This window comes from Herpailurus yagouaroundi, unplaced genomic scaffold, assembly GCF_014898765.1.
Source record: "Herpailurus yagouaroundi ecotype Mexico unplaced genomic scaffold, PumYag 213, whole genome shotgun sequence".
Taxonomy (NCBI): Eukaryota; Metazoa; Chordata; class Mammalia; order Carnivora; family Felidae; genus Herpailurus; species Herpailurus yagouaroundi.
In genome coordinates, this window is record NW_024412444.1 from 99,635 (window position 1) to 114,118 (window position 14,484).

Genomic DNA, 14,484 nt, shown 5'->3' on the forward strand with positions numbered 1-14,484 from the left:
TTTTTAGAAACCTACAAAAAAAAAAAAAAAAAGATTTGCCCTTTTCACCTCTGCCCAGTCTTGATTAGGAAAGTGGGAAGGTCACTTAAAATGACCTATCTCATTATCTGTACACCAAAGAAGAATAATTTCTGATCACTTCCATTATGGCGTTATATTTATTTGTCTGATTCCCCACCCACCAAACAAAAGGTACAGTTATTATTTTATCCCCAAGAGCCTGACACACAGTAGGTGGTCAAAAAATATTCATTCACTGCAAAGCAAACCAAATAAATCAATGAATGAAGTCAGCAAAATGGAGAGTGTTGGCAATTTGGTGGAAATTTGGTATTCTGTAATCAAAGGGAAGCAATGATAAAATGGAATACTATTGGGGTGCCTGGGTGGCTCAGTTGGTTAAGCATCCAACTTCGGCTCAGGTCATAATCTTGTGGTTTGTGAGTTCGAGCCCCATGTCGGGCTCTGTGCTGACAGCTCAGAGCCTGGAGCCTGCTTCAGATTCTGTGTTTCCCTTTCTCTCTGCACCTCCCCTGCTCATGCTCTCTCTCTCTCTCTGTGTCTCTCAAAATAAATAAATAAACATTTAAATTCTTTTTTAAATAAAATGGAGTATTATCCAGTTACAGGGAAAAAAAAATAGCCCAGGTTGCCTTCCATGCCATTTTCGTTAATAACTTAACCATTGTGGAGGCGGGGAAGGAGACACACATGAATCTCAGTAAGAACTGAGCGAAACATCACTTGCCTGTAGCACAAAAGGAAAGGCATTGTAATGGAACAAAACAAAGTTCTACAAATACTCCTAATTCCCAGCCACAATGTTTGTGGAAACCTATGGGTGACCTCTGCAGGTCCCCCACTTTCAGTGCCTGCCAGCACTGCAGGGGCCACTTTCTTTGTATAAATAAATCACGTCTCTTTGATAAAACTGTTCCCCGCTCCAGTGCCTTAAACCCTCTAGGACTCAAAAGGTGTCAGTAGTTAGTGGGGCGCCTGGGTGGCTCAGTCGGTTGAGCGTCCGGCTTCGGCTCAGGTCATGATCTCGAGGTCCGTGAGTTCAAGCCCCGCGTCAGGCTCTGTGCTGACCGCTCAGAGCCTGGAGCCTGTTTCAGATTCTGTGTCTCCCTCTCTCTCTGCCCCTCCCCCGTTCATGCTCTGTCTCTCTCTGTCTCAAAAATAAATAAACGTTAAAAAAATTAAAAAAAAAAAAAGGTGTCAGTAGTTAGAATGATAGTTCTCAAGCCAGGAAAAACCAGGACTTTCATCACCAGGGCTGTTATAAAATTCTCCAATTAAAAAAAATTTTTTTAACGTCTATTTATTACTGAGAGACAGAGCATGAGCAGGGGAGGGGCAGAGAGAGGGAGACACAGAATCTGAAGAAGGCTCCATGCTCTGAGCTGTCTGCACAGAGCCCGGTGTGGGGCTCGAACTCACAAACAGTGAGATCATGACCTGACCAACTGAGCCTCCCAGGTGACCCAAAATTCTCCAATTTTTTAAAAGTGCATTTCTTTTCATTGACTTTAGTCTAAGAAAAGGCTTCAGGGATGGGCAAAGTGAGCACTTGAAGCAGCCAGGAACGTGCTGATGGAGCATTGAAGATTCCCAAAGGACCCATGGGTTGGGAGAACTGTATTCTCCTTACAATTCTAACTTCCTGCTAATGAAAGTCTTCCCACTGTCAAATGCACAAGATGAAACATCGCATGTAGGAGCTAACATGTATTTTAGTTGTTGTTGTTGTTTTCAACTTGACTCCTTAGTGAATATTTTGTAAAGGTCAGGAGAATGGGGCAGTAGAAAGCAGGAACTATGATCTAGAGTCTCGGCTCTGTCTAGCTGTGTGACCACGAAGAAGTCACATCCCTTCTTTGGAGGCTTCTGTGGCCTCATCTATGAAATAGGGACAGGACACTCTGGCACGTTAAAACTTGTAAAGTTTAAAAGAAAAAGTAGAAATGAAGGCACTTTGAAAGTTTAAGCACTGTAGACAGGAAAAGTGGCATTAGTACTAATATAATAGTAGTTTATATTACTTGCTCCTTTCTCTGCGGTAGAGTTCAAGGGCAGAGTAGGACCTGCTTAGCGCCGGAACATGGCCTTTGAGAACATCTACCCCGAAGGAGTATGTGTAGCAATTGCTTGGTTTTTATTAGTGAAAGGTATAATAATACTCTTAAAACGTGCATGTGCTCTGCTAAGTATTTTATGTATATTATCTCATATGACCCCCCCCACCCCCAGCCCTAGGAAGTGGGTACTATTAGTATTCGCATTTTCAGATGGGGAAAACAAGGCTCAAAAGAAGTAAGGTCACCTGAACAAGGCCACACAGGAGCTGAAGAGCAGAGCTGGGGTTGAAACCCAAGTCTGTCTGACTCCAGAGCCTATACTCTTGACCTTCACCCTTCCAAATAATACCCTGTATTTTAAAAAGTAACAATAGCTGCTTCTTATGGAATGCTTACCATGTGTGAGGCAAAAATATTCCCGTGTCACAGCAGCTACTCTGAGAGTAGCTGAGTGGCTTGTTTGAAGTCTCCAGCCAGTTAGAGGCAGAACCAGGCTGAGACGTTATATCCATCTGACGTCTGCGGGGCTGTTCCCAAACCACTGCCCTGCACCCAGTGGCTAAGTGGGCAGGCTCCCCCCTGTGTTATCCCCCTGACTAAAGCAAGTATGATGGAAAAGGCACTAGGAATTCCAGAACTTAATGATTTCCCAGTGAGTTTGCCTAAGCTCCCATCCAGGCCGCTCTTTCCAGAAGCACCCATGCTTTTTTAAGTGACCCAGCCCCTCACCGCCCTCAGAGAGGCTATTCCAGAACAGCAAGTCCAAGCAGCAGTGCTGAGGCAGGGCCACAGGGGAAAATATTTGGTTCCCTGGATACAGCTGCATATGTTGGGTGAGATTTCCTCTCACAAGACTTGGTCCCTTCTGCCGGAGGCCGAGCGGAACTGAGATCCAAACGGCAGCAGTGCAAGCGGGGAGAAACTTGCCGACAGAGCATAATGATACATGCTCAGTTCTGCTTGTGAATGAAAAAGCTGGAAATGCCTTTCACCCATGCTGTAAGGTCACGGCGGCCGCCCACGGCAGGGAGAAGAGTTCCACTGGTTTGATAGATTCCAGAAAGATAGCACCACAGCTGGTTGCGATCTGGTGATTAACAGGCAAAGGAGTTAACTCACTTGCCAAGGAGACCTTGACAGAAAGAGGGAGAAGACTCAGAAGCAGAGCAGCAGATGGAAATACAGGGAAAGTCATTCATTCCACACGTATTTATTAAGCCCCGCGATGGGCTCAGCACCGTTTCAGGAGCTAGGAGAGCAGCAGTAAATGAAACTTCCCTTCCAGTGGCAAGAGAACAGGAAAAGCAAACGGCCCTGAGCATTTGGAAGGAGTGCAGTCCTTGATCAGCAGACCCTCAGCAGTGAGCTTGTGTCCTGGGGATTTGGGGAGGTATCATACTAAGGTGTAACAGGTATCTTTTTTGTTGGCCTCTGTCTGCCAGGCTAGGTGCTCTGTTGGTAGGTATCATTAGTCCCATTTTATTTATCTTTTAATACTTTATTTCTGTTTTGAGAGAGAGAGAGAGCACAGGCGGGTGAGGGGCAGAGAGCGGAGGACAGAGGATGCAGTGGGGGCTCTGTGCTGACAGGGTGACAGCAGCAAGCCTGATGTGGGCTTCGAACTCATGAACCGCGAGGTCATGACCGCTGAATTTCTCCAGGGTTATTCTGGTAAGTGTTTAACAAGAGGTTCTCTGGAGAAAAGGGCCCGGATGTATATATAGCATTTGCCAATTTCTGTGGTGTATATACTCTCACCTTGGCCGACCTCACGTTACCGCTGTTATCTGACTGGGAAGAGGTGAACAATAGCCTGCCGCCATTAAATAGTATTGCTGCCTTACTGACTCAGTAGACATAAATAACCTCATGAGCAAAGATAATCGTAAAACACAAATAACTGGAAAATGATGAGTTTTGAGCATTTATTACCTGTATTTTTTTTTTTTTTTTAAATAAGCTCCATGCCCAACGTGAGGCTTGAACTCATGACCCAGAGATCAAAAGTCGCATGCTCCACCAACTGAGCCAGCCAGGTGCCTTTTATTACCTGTATTTTTAATGTGATTTCTTTTGTTGTAAGTTTATATGCTGTAATTTTTAATATTGGGTTGTGCTTAACAACCAGCTCAAAAATGAGACTGTAGGCTCTCATGGGTTGCCATGACACAAGTCCACATCACCATTGTCTCTCCTGAAAGATTCTTTTCCCCTCATTGTATTTTTCTAGTTCTGGCTCAGAAATGGCTTATGGCTCCTTTTTCATATTTCCTTTGTCTCCTTGACCTGTGGCCTTCCACAGCTTTTTTGTTTCTTTGTTTCATTTTAATCACTGAAGCCTGAGTTAACCTCAAAAAAAAAAAAAAGGGGCGCACCTGGGTGGCTCAGTCAGTTAACCATCTGACTTTGCCTCAGGTGATGATATCACAGTTCCTGGGTTCGAGTCCCGTGTCGGGCTCTGTGCTGACACCTTTCTCAGAGCCTGGAGCCTGCTTCAGATTCTGCTCCTCCTCCATTTGTGTGCTCTCTCTCTCTCTCTCTCTCTCTCTCTCTCAAAAATAAAGAAATGTAAAAAAAAAAAAATTTTTTTTTTTTTTAAGAAGACTTAATCCCATTGAAAATGCAAGCTGCACTAAGTGACCAAGAATTTTCTTCACTAAATGTTAGAAGCCTGTAGGTTGAGAAGGGAGCGTTTTTTCCATGACGGTAAAATGAGTCCTGGACATTATGAGTAAGACATTTTCTACATTGTCCAGCACGTGCTTGACTTTTCTGTTTTCGCAATTTGGTGATGCTTTTCTAAATTCCCTACCCAAATGTGACTTTTCTACCAACCCAGCTAGTGCTCTGGAACCTAATACAATCCGTCTGTATTATTTATAAACTTCCCAAGGACTGATTTCAGCCTCTACTTGTACATGGACCACAAAGAACAAAGAGACTTTGAAAAGCATAAACCAGAGACATTCTAACAGGGGTGGGTGAAAAATGGAAGCGAGAAAGCTCCGACAATGAAAGTGTACTCCAAAACAAATGGAAAGTTGGTTTTGGTTTTCTAATTAATTTTTGTGCAGCTTTAGGTTTCCTGGGCAATAGACGTGATTTATGTGCCCTGTGGATGGCATACGTTCGGCCCAGATTTCCAAATGGGCTGTACAGTGAATAAACGGTACCTAGAATATCTTTCAATTGCCAAGTGCTGCAGTTTATTTTTAAAATCCCTTCACCCGAGCTGTGCTTGTCTTAACGTTTAAGTTTTTGAAAGACGCAGTACTTTCGCTCATTCCTACAGGCTGTTTTTCACGGGAGAAGAGAAAACTGACAGTTGGCAAAGCAGAAAGTTTCCAAACCACAGGGTGTCTGCTCCTTGCATAATCACCAAAGCCAAAATTTCCATTTTCTACAAGTTGATGGGAGAACTTCATTTCTGGTCGAACCTGAACTGCAGACAAAAGCTAAAATCCCCCACCCCAGCCCGTGGGCTGTGCTCTTGGCTTTTCTTGGTTACACTTGGTGACTTTTCCTGTTTACAATGTCCGTGTCCTCCCGTTTTTTCTTTTCTTTTTCGACTCGATACTGTACCATGACTTCTAAAAATACAGCCTAACAACTGGTTTTAAGTAAAGAGGATGTTTCTTTCTGGAAAGGAATGGCGGATATATCCTGCATGGTTTTCTGAAAATAAACATTTGACGGTCTCTCATCGGTGCCTAACCTGAGTTTCTCACTGGAAAAGCGCAGAGTATTTCTAAGGAGAATCCTGCTTTTCATTGCAGCTTCGCCCATGACAGTATGTCACCTGTTTCCCCCACTTGCTGTTGGGTGAGCTCTTAGTTGAGTTTGCCTCAAGCCTTTAGTAGCTAGGAAGCATGGGGAAGTTGTTCTGAACTTCTTGGGGTCTCTACTCCTTCAGTGTGAAACGGAGGGCCAAAAATACCTGCTTCGCAAGGTGGCTGTAAGAATTCAGAGCATGTCATGGATGTCAAAGCACATGACTCAGACATAACACTCATTTCCATTTCGTGTGGGTTGAGAACAAAAGCAGCCGGTCAGGCCCAAGACACCCCCTGGTCACAATCAGATAAGAAGCAAGGTTTATAAGTGTTTCCCCAGCTTTGGGTACCAGGGCAGCTAAAAATGGCAGTTTTGAGTTAGTCTGTTGATTATCCCTGAGAAATCAGAATGGCATTCATCGTCAGCTCTGGGTCGACCACTCTCTCCAGGGTTTAACTGGTAGATTGACTTTCAACTCAAATCTGACAGCTTGGCCTCTTAATAATCCAGGAGAACTTTTTCCTTGAGAAAAATAATTGTTTAAACAACTTAAAATAACCACTTACAGTTAACATAATAGCACGCAGCAGCTTACAAATCATTTCCACTAGTCATAGTACTCGGTGCACTAGAGTAAGAGTAAAGCTGATAATGCACTCCAGGCACTTAGCACAGACTCTAACACCTAATCTATAACCAATAAATAGAGCGTGTTACTGGTGATAGGATTATCATCTGTACTTTTGAGGTAGATTTGAGGTTCAACCTGTATTAATACAAGAGACAAAGCTAAGTAAGATTGATTCTTATCATTCTCATTTCACAGGGGCAGAAACTGAGATTTAGAGAGATACCATGATATTGATGCCCTACTCTTAGTGAAATGGCAGAGCTGGGACACAATCCAGGCCTCCTGATTCTAAATCCTGGCATACCTCGAAGACACCAGGCTGGGGGCTCCTGATGGCCTTCAGCTCCAGATATAATAAGTAGTTTTGTTTCTTTTCCTTTCTTTCTTCCTTTGAAAGTTGGGCTTTCTTTCTGCCAGCCTTAAGAGATGAGGCTATAATCTGATAATCGATTGTCTTTTATGAGACTGCCCTCCCCAGAGACTGTCTGCTAAAGCTGACCAAAATTCCTAGCCAGGTTTATGCCGGAGCTGCAGAAAATGGCTGTTCCCTGACCAGCCTTCCTGGTTTGCTTTTCTTCAGCCTCTGCCTGAAAGGAGTTTGCAGTTGAATGCTAATGTTCGGAAAAGAGCGTTATCCCTTCCATCTGTAGTGGGTGCCTCTTGTCAAGAACAGTGGTCCAATATAAATTCTGTCTATCAATTTCCTAATTTCTCGCACTCCCAGGGTAAGATACGGGTTGTACAGATGCTCAGAACTTAATTCCGTTGCTAGTTGTGCTATTTCAGAGCCCTTACAATAGTCTGAAAATATTTGTTTAATTGTTAATAATTTCTTTTCTTCCCCTTATGTCTAGAGCAGTTGTTCTCAACCAGGAATGATTCCCCCACTCCCACCCCTAGGAGACATTTGGCAATGTCTGGAGATATATTTGGTGGCCACAAGCAGGGTGGAGGTGTTACTGACATCTGGTGGGTAGAGGCCAGGGATGTTGCTAGACATCCTACAATACACAAGACGGCCCTCATAGAATTATGATGTCTATTCCTACCCAGAGCAGTGCTTACACTTTGAAAGTGCTCAGTAAATATTAGTCGAGCAAATGAATGAAAACCTGTTTCAGACCGACACTATGTTAATGGCATTGTGTTCTAGACTGTATCTTAAGCCCAAAGTGTTGTGGAGTCAGACCCAAATACATGATAAGCGTCATTGATAAATGTCATCCTGTGCCCAGAGCGTTCGCATAAGCATGACAGAGCCAGCAGCCCAAGCAGGGGGAGCAGGGGGGATGAAGTCCATCCTGATGTTCAGTGAAAATCAATAACGAACATATAGACACTGTTTTTAGCAGCTGCCCATATTTTTTTTTTTTTCAGTGCAGGGCCAGGTGGTAGCCAAGAAATAGTGATTGCGAAAGCCTTGTGCCTCTTGTGGCCTCGGTGCCACATAGTGACCTGAGCCCGGAAAGTCTGGTTTGGTGAGTCTAAATGCGGCTCTTCCAGAACAGTGTTTTACTTGGTGGTCAAGATGATATGTTAAATGCCTCAGCTATGTCTTTTAACATATAAGCGCTATTAGATGGGAAATACCTTACAGCAGAAGTAATACAGCAGTGAAGGCCACAGATTCTGCAGTCAGAATGCCTGTGTTTCTACCTTTCTGAGACTCCTCCCATCTCTGTGCCTTTGTGGAGTTGGAGTCAGTCATTTACCTTCTCGGAGCCTCGATTTTTCTCATCCACAAAATGAAGCTAGGGTTGGAATCTGCCTCACAGGCTTGTTATGAACTGAATTCAGGGGCACGTGGCAGGTTCAGTCAGTGGAGCATGTACTTCTTAATCTTGGATCGTGAGTTCAAGCCCCACATTGGGAGTTGAGATTACTAAAAATAATTTAATAAGATGAAATAAAATAAAATAAAATAAAATAAAATAAAATAAAATAAAAACGTAATTGAAAATGACTTTAAATAGCCCATGTAAATAAAGGAAAGGGCTCGGATTAGTGCCAGGCACGCGGTCAATGGCCATTAATTATTGTTAACATTTTTCCTAAGTCCGATCACTCAGTTACCCAGTTTTGTCTTTGGAAAACGGAATTTGCTTCTTTATCATTCTCGTCACCCAGCCAATTTTCCTTTCTCCCTTTGCTGCTTTTATGCCACCTGCCCCTCTCTCTCTCACTGCCTCCCTTTTGCCCTCTACTCCCAGTGAACCTACAAGACACACAGGAGTCCTGCTCCTATGCAACTAAGGGAACCTGAGATTCCACCCCAGTTCATAGTAACATGACTCAAGACAAGTTACCTAACCTCTCTGCACTTCACTTTTGCCATCTACAAAATCTAAATTGTAAAACTCTTCACCTCCTAGGAATGTAAGTAGCATGAGAGGAGAAACTTGCACGTGCACTCACATGACATAGTAAGTGGTTATAGAAGCTAGGAGAATTGTTCGTTGAGATTCGTAAAAGAGGTTCCCAATGATTGCACATTGGGGGGGTAGGCACCATCTTGAAAGAACTCGAAGGAAAATCACAGCTGACTCGGTATGGAGACATCTGTGTCAGTCTAGGCCATTCTCTGAACGGGAGTGTCAATAGCTCATATTCAGTCAACACCCAGAGATGATATAAAGGAGTCCCTGTTCAGCTAAGATTGACATCATTTGGGCGAAATATAAAACTCCGTCCACTCAATAGATCCCAAAGTAAGAACGTCCTAGATACACCCTTCTACCTCTCTCCAGTTCTTCCAGAATATCTCATCTGATGAAGAGTTTAATAGCACACCTTGTTTTCAGGGTAGAAAGCTCGTTTGTTATGTAGAGAGTCTGTCTGGGCCAAGGCTTGGGAGGTGTTTCGGAACATCCTCACTTTACATTATGCTATGCAAATTTAAATCATTTGTGAACTTATTTCATTATTAACTGTGTCTATGTTCTGAGCAGTAAAGGCGTTCCTTCACTCAGGTATTTATTGACCACATCCTTACCCTGCAGACACTGTTCTAGGCCCTGGGGATACAGTAGTGAACAAATCTATCAAGGTCTCTGCCATGAAATTTAACATTCTGATGGTGAAAGATAAGGACAGAGGGATGCCTGGGTGGCCAAGTGGGTTAAGCATTCGACTCTTGCTTTTGGCTCAGGTCATGATCTCATAGTTCGTGAGTTTGAGCCCCACATCAGGCTCCTTGCTGACAGTGCAGAGATTCTCTGTCTCCCTCTCTCTCTGTCCGTCCCCCACACTCTCTCTGTCTCTCTCAAAATAAATAAATAAGCTTTAAAAAAAAAAAGATGACAGAAAAACAAAAAACTAACAAAAAGTATTAGCTGTAAAGAAAATAAAGCAGCATGATATGAGAGAGTATCCAGTCTCCACTTTATTCTGAGGACAGTCCTCTTAGAAACAGTGGCTTTTGATTTAAGATCTGAAAGATGTGAAAGGGCCTAATCATGCAATGACCCAGGGAAGGGCATTCCAGAGGGAACAGCAAATGCAAAATTTCAAAGGAGGAACAACCTTTATTTTGAAAGCGAAAAGAAGGCCAGTGTGGATGGTATGTTAGTACAAAGGCAGATGGCTTGGAAATAAAATTAGAGAGGGTAAGGGGTTGGTTGTGTGGACATTGTTGACAAGGTAAGGAGTTTGGGCAATTTTAAGCAAGAAAGTGAAGGGATTTCATCTGTATTTGAGAGGCATAGCCATGTGGAGTTTGGATCCTTACAGGACTCAAATAAAAGCATGGAGCCTGGTTAGACAGCCGGTTTTGCACATATCCAGGCAAGGGATGATGGCGAATTAGACTTCGGATGGGTCACCCCGCAAAAAATCCTGAGGAGTCATTTTTTATGGAGTAGACCCTCTCATGCTAGGCTTTCAGAAAAGGTCAAAAGAACAAGAGAGAAGAAGAAAGAAAAAAGAAAGCAGCTTGCCGCTTCCCTTACCAAGCTTTCGTATTTCCTTGTTCCAAAGAACCACTAGTGCAAAACCCAAGCAGGGCTGAGGTTCTGGTCTTTTTCTGTAGTTGTGATTTCCCCTTACTTTATGAGTTGACCCTGGTTGTTATGAATGGTCCCACACTGCCCTATCTGGACTCGCCTTTGGATTTCTTACCAAGTCTTCCTCCTCTCCTCTCTTCTCTCCTAAATCAGGTTGTGGTATTGGGGGCTGGGGGTGGGGCATTTTCACACAGACTTGAACCCCACTATGGGCTACAGGTCAGGGCCTCAGGGCACACCCCGAAGCCAGAGGTCTGGCCTGTGCCCAATTCTCACTTCCCTCTGCTCTTCCTCATTTGACCGGTGACCAGATGGACAAGGTCCTTCCACCAGCACCCAGCGCTTAGCATCAGAGGACCCGCTCCACCAACTGGGGAGCAAACACAGGGCAGCCACAGACTGAGGTGGGAGTTTTAATCCAATATGTACGATTTTTAATCTTCATCTTCCTGGGGTTGAATGGAAGAGGAAGTGGCAGGAAGGGTATCAAGTCTGTGTGGGTGGTAAGTGAAACTTTCTGAAGAGATGATTTTTTAATGTTTTTATTCCACGTGAGGAAGGGTGCCACTGGGGTGGGGTCAAGCCTGAAAATGTTCGGATGGTGTCTATGGAGTTCAAAAGTGATTCTGGGGGCGCCTGGGTGGCTCCATCAGTTAAGTGTCCGACTCTTGGTTTCAGCTCAGGTCATGATCTCACAGTTCATGAGTTTGAGCCCGGCATCAGGCTCTGTGCTAATAGTGTGGAAACTGCTTAGGATTTCTCCTCTCTCTCTCTCTCTCTCTCTCTCTCTCTCTCTCTCTCTCTCTCAAATAGATAAATAAACTTAAAAGAAAAAAGAAAAATGTTTAGGGGCACCTGGGTGGCTCAGTCAGTTAAGCATCTGGCTCTTGATTTCAGCTTAAATCATGATCTCAGGGTTCAGGGTTCATGGGATCGAGCCCCTCACTGGGCTCCTCTCTGACAGCACAAAGCCTGCTTGGGACTCTCTCTCTCCCTCTCTCTGTCTCCCCCTGCCCCCCACCCCCACTCATGCTCTCCATCTCTCTCTAAATTAAAAAATAAAAATTTTTTGATGGGAGAATAAATGAATTATAGGAAGGTTTATTAGCTATTTGTTAAATTTTAGGCAAATAAGGAGTATAATAATTGTCTTTGTCGAAGTGGTTTATTTCATTCTCAGGGGTATCAGATTGAAAGCTACCAGGACATTGCTTATGAGGCGCAGAAAGGTTAAGTATCTTCTCCAAGGTAACACAGCTAGTAAGAGATAACATATGATTTTGAGCCCAAGTCTGGCTTAGAATGCTTATGCAACTTACATCATGTCTCTGGCCGTGGTTTCCTGGTGCTTAAATTGAGGATGTCCCCCAAAACAAAACAGTACAAAACAAAATGAGGATGCCCCTTTCATAGGCTTGCATAGTAGTTGAAATACTATATGTTAATGAAGGTCAAGTGTCAGGCAGTTGGCCTGGTGCACAGCAGGCCCTGGTTGACATTGTTTTGTCTCTTCCCTGGTACCATGTGAACTTAAATAGGGGTTTGCTTATTCTCATGACAGGACTCCTAGGAACCTGGCGGATAATAAATTTTGAGGAAGCAGAGACCACAAACCCCATCTAAAGAGGGAGCTGCTCTGCCCTACCCTGGCCAAATGTTGCCATGGAGGACATCCAGCCCAGTGTTTCCAGATCATACCATCTACATTTTTCTTAAGTGGCATCTTCTGATTTCTAATGTCATCAACTAAAATTTATTCATAAGCATTGTTCTGACAAAAAAAAAAAAATACATCCACAACTTTTCAACCTCTGATTTAAGCAAGTGACAAGGGCAGGCCTCTCTATTGCTTAGAGGTGATCAAAGCAGTACTCTGGCCTCCCCGAGGAGGCATCCTCCCACAGAGGAAAGGGCTCGGTGAATACTGAACATGGATGTGCCAGTGTGGGCATAAAACTGTAGCATTTTTTTCTCCTCTGATTCATCTGCATTGCCCTTTCCAGCTTGTCTTATGTGGCAACTTGTCCCTTCACCTACTGGGATGTTTGTTCATTCCCCAACCCCCCAATCTTTCTCTTGGCTGTTGTATTTGTTGATCAGTGATTATGAGTAGATGACTTCTCTATATTAATGATATCATGTGGGGAGTCCATCCTTTGGAAACCTTTTGTTCTGATTTAGGTATAGATACCTGTGGTATCTTACAAAGATGCTTTTAGTTGCAAGGAGCAGAATCTGACTCCAGTTAGTTTCAATAAGAAAGAAGTGGATTTATTAAAAGAATACAGAGGTGTTTCATGGAACTCAAGAACAAGAATTCACCCGAACCAGCCGAAGTGACTGCAAGTGACTAGAAAGACGTTAGGAACCCAGACAGCAACTCTCTCGAGCTTTCCCTTTCAGATTGCATGATTTCTCTTGACCCCGTCCAGCTGCTTGTCTCCTTCATTCTCTCTGCAGATTGCTTTACTTTTTGTCCACACACCGCAGCCCCTACAGCAACCACTTTCTCATCCTCTCCGACCCAATTCCAGATTCTCTGGACTGAGGCTCTGATTGGCCCAGCTTGAGTCAGGTGTCTGTTCCCTGGTCCAATCAGCTGAAGTCTGAGGCTGAAGGGCTAGGACCAAGTTGTACAAACGTGGCCACCACTGACTGTGATTGTCATGAGATGGGCAGACATGCACATACACAAAAATACATTTACTATTTAATTCTCTAGGATAGAATTATGTGTTGACAAAAGGAAAATTGACTAGTCTGAGCAAAGGAAAAGGAAAAAGGAAAGGAAAAAGGAAAAAGGAAAAAAAAGATGCTTTTTTAAAATCAGGAAATAAAATTCATTTGGATTATGCGATAAGAGTAACTTGAAATATTGTACGAGTTTAACATACTCCTTAATGGATTCATGTTGTATCAGTTGATCTTTTGAGTATTTGATTTTTCTCTTTCCATAGTACATGTTTTTGGGGTTTGTTTGTGTGGGTTTTACAAAAGAAGTAAAGTGATTTGAACTGACATATTTATTTCTTTCTTCCCACTGTATAGAAGAAGAGTATTAAAAAAGATGACTTTTTTTGTTGTTGTCCAGTTAGACCTTATTTTAAATCTTGCTCTGGCTTTTTTCTCACTCAGGTAATGTCCAATATAACAATATTCAAAGCAAACCTTTTGCTCTGAATTTTTTGAAAATATGTATATATCTATATCTGAACATACATGTAAAAATAGTCTGTATGGATTATCCTCAAACTCACAGGGTGGTGATTTCTACAGGTAAAATGATTTGTGGAGTGTGAGTTAGTGAAGGGGGATCTTTGTATTCTATGTATTGTTTAAATATTTGACAAAGAATATTTCCCAGTATTGCAATTATAAGTGACAATAAATATAATTAGAAATTTATGCTGATGGAGCGTCGCTCCTTATCAGGGAAATACAAATCAAAACCACACTCAGGTATCACCTCACGCCAGTCAGAGTGGCCAAAATGAACAAATCAGGAGACTATAGATGCTGGAGAGCATGTGGAGAAACGGGAACCCTCTTGCACTGTTGGTGGGAATGCAAATTGGTGCAGCCGCTCTGGAAAGCAGTGTGGAGGTTCCTCAGAAAATTGAAAATAGACCTACCCTATGACCCAGCAACAGCACTGCTAGGAAATTACCCAAGGGATACAGGAGTGCTGATGCATAGGGGCACTTGTACCCCAATGTTCATAGCAGCACTCTCAACAATAGCCAAATTATGGAAAGAGCCTAAATGTCCATCAACTGATGAATGGATAAAGAAATTGTGGTTTATATACACAATGGAATACTACGTGGCAATGAGAAAAAATGAAATATGGCCTTTTGTAGCAACGTGGTTGGAACTGGAGAGTGTGATGCTAAGTGGAATAAGCCATACAGAGAAAGACAGATACCATATGGGTTCACTCTTATGTGGATCCTGAGAAACTTAACAGGAACCCATGGGGGAGGGGAAGGAAAAAAAAAAA

General features: G+C 43.1%; 1 protein-coding gene and 1 long non-coding RNA gene across 7 annotated transcripts in view; both read left to right on the forward strand.

The window, feature by feature from the left end:
* FRMD4B (FERM domain containing 4B) overlaps window positions 1-14,484 on the forward strand; it is a 226,371-nt gene that overhangs the window by 85,961 nt on the left and 125,926 nt on the right. The gene's annotated exons all lie outside the window — the stretch shown is intronic.
* LOC121016731 (uncharacterized) lies at window positions 585-1,249 on the forward strand. The gene is made up of 2 exons (XR_005784414.1): window positions 585-974; window positions 1,216-1,249. It is a non-coding gene; the product is annotated as an uncharacterized LOC121016731 (long non-coding RNA).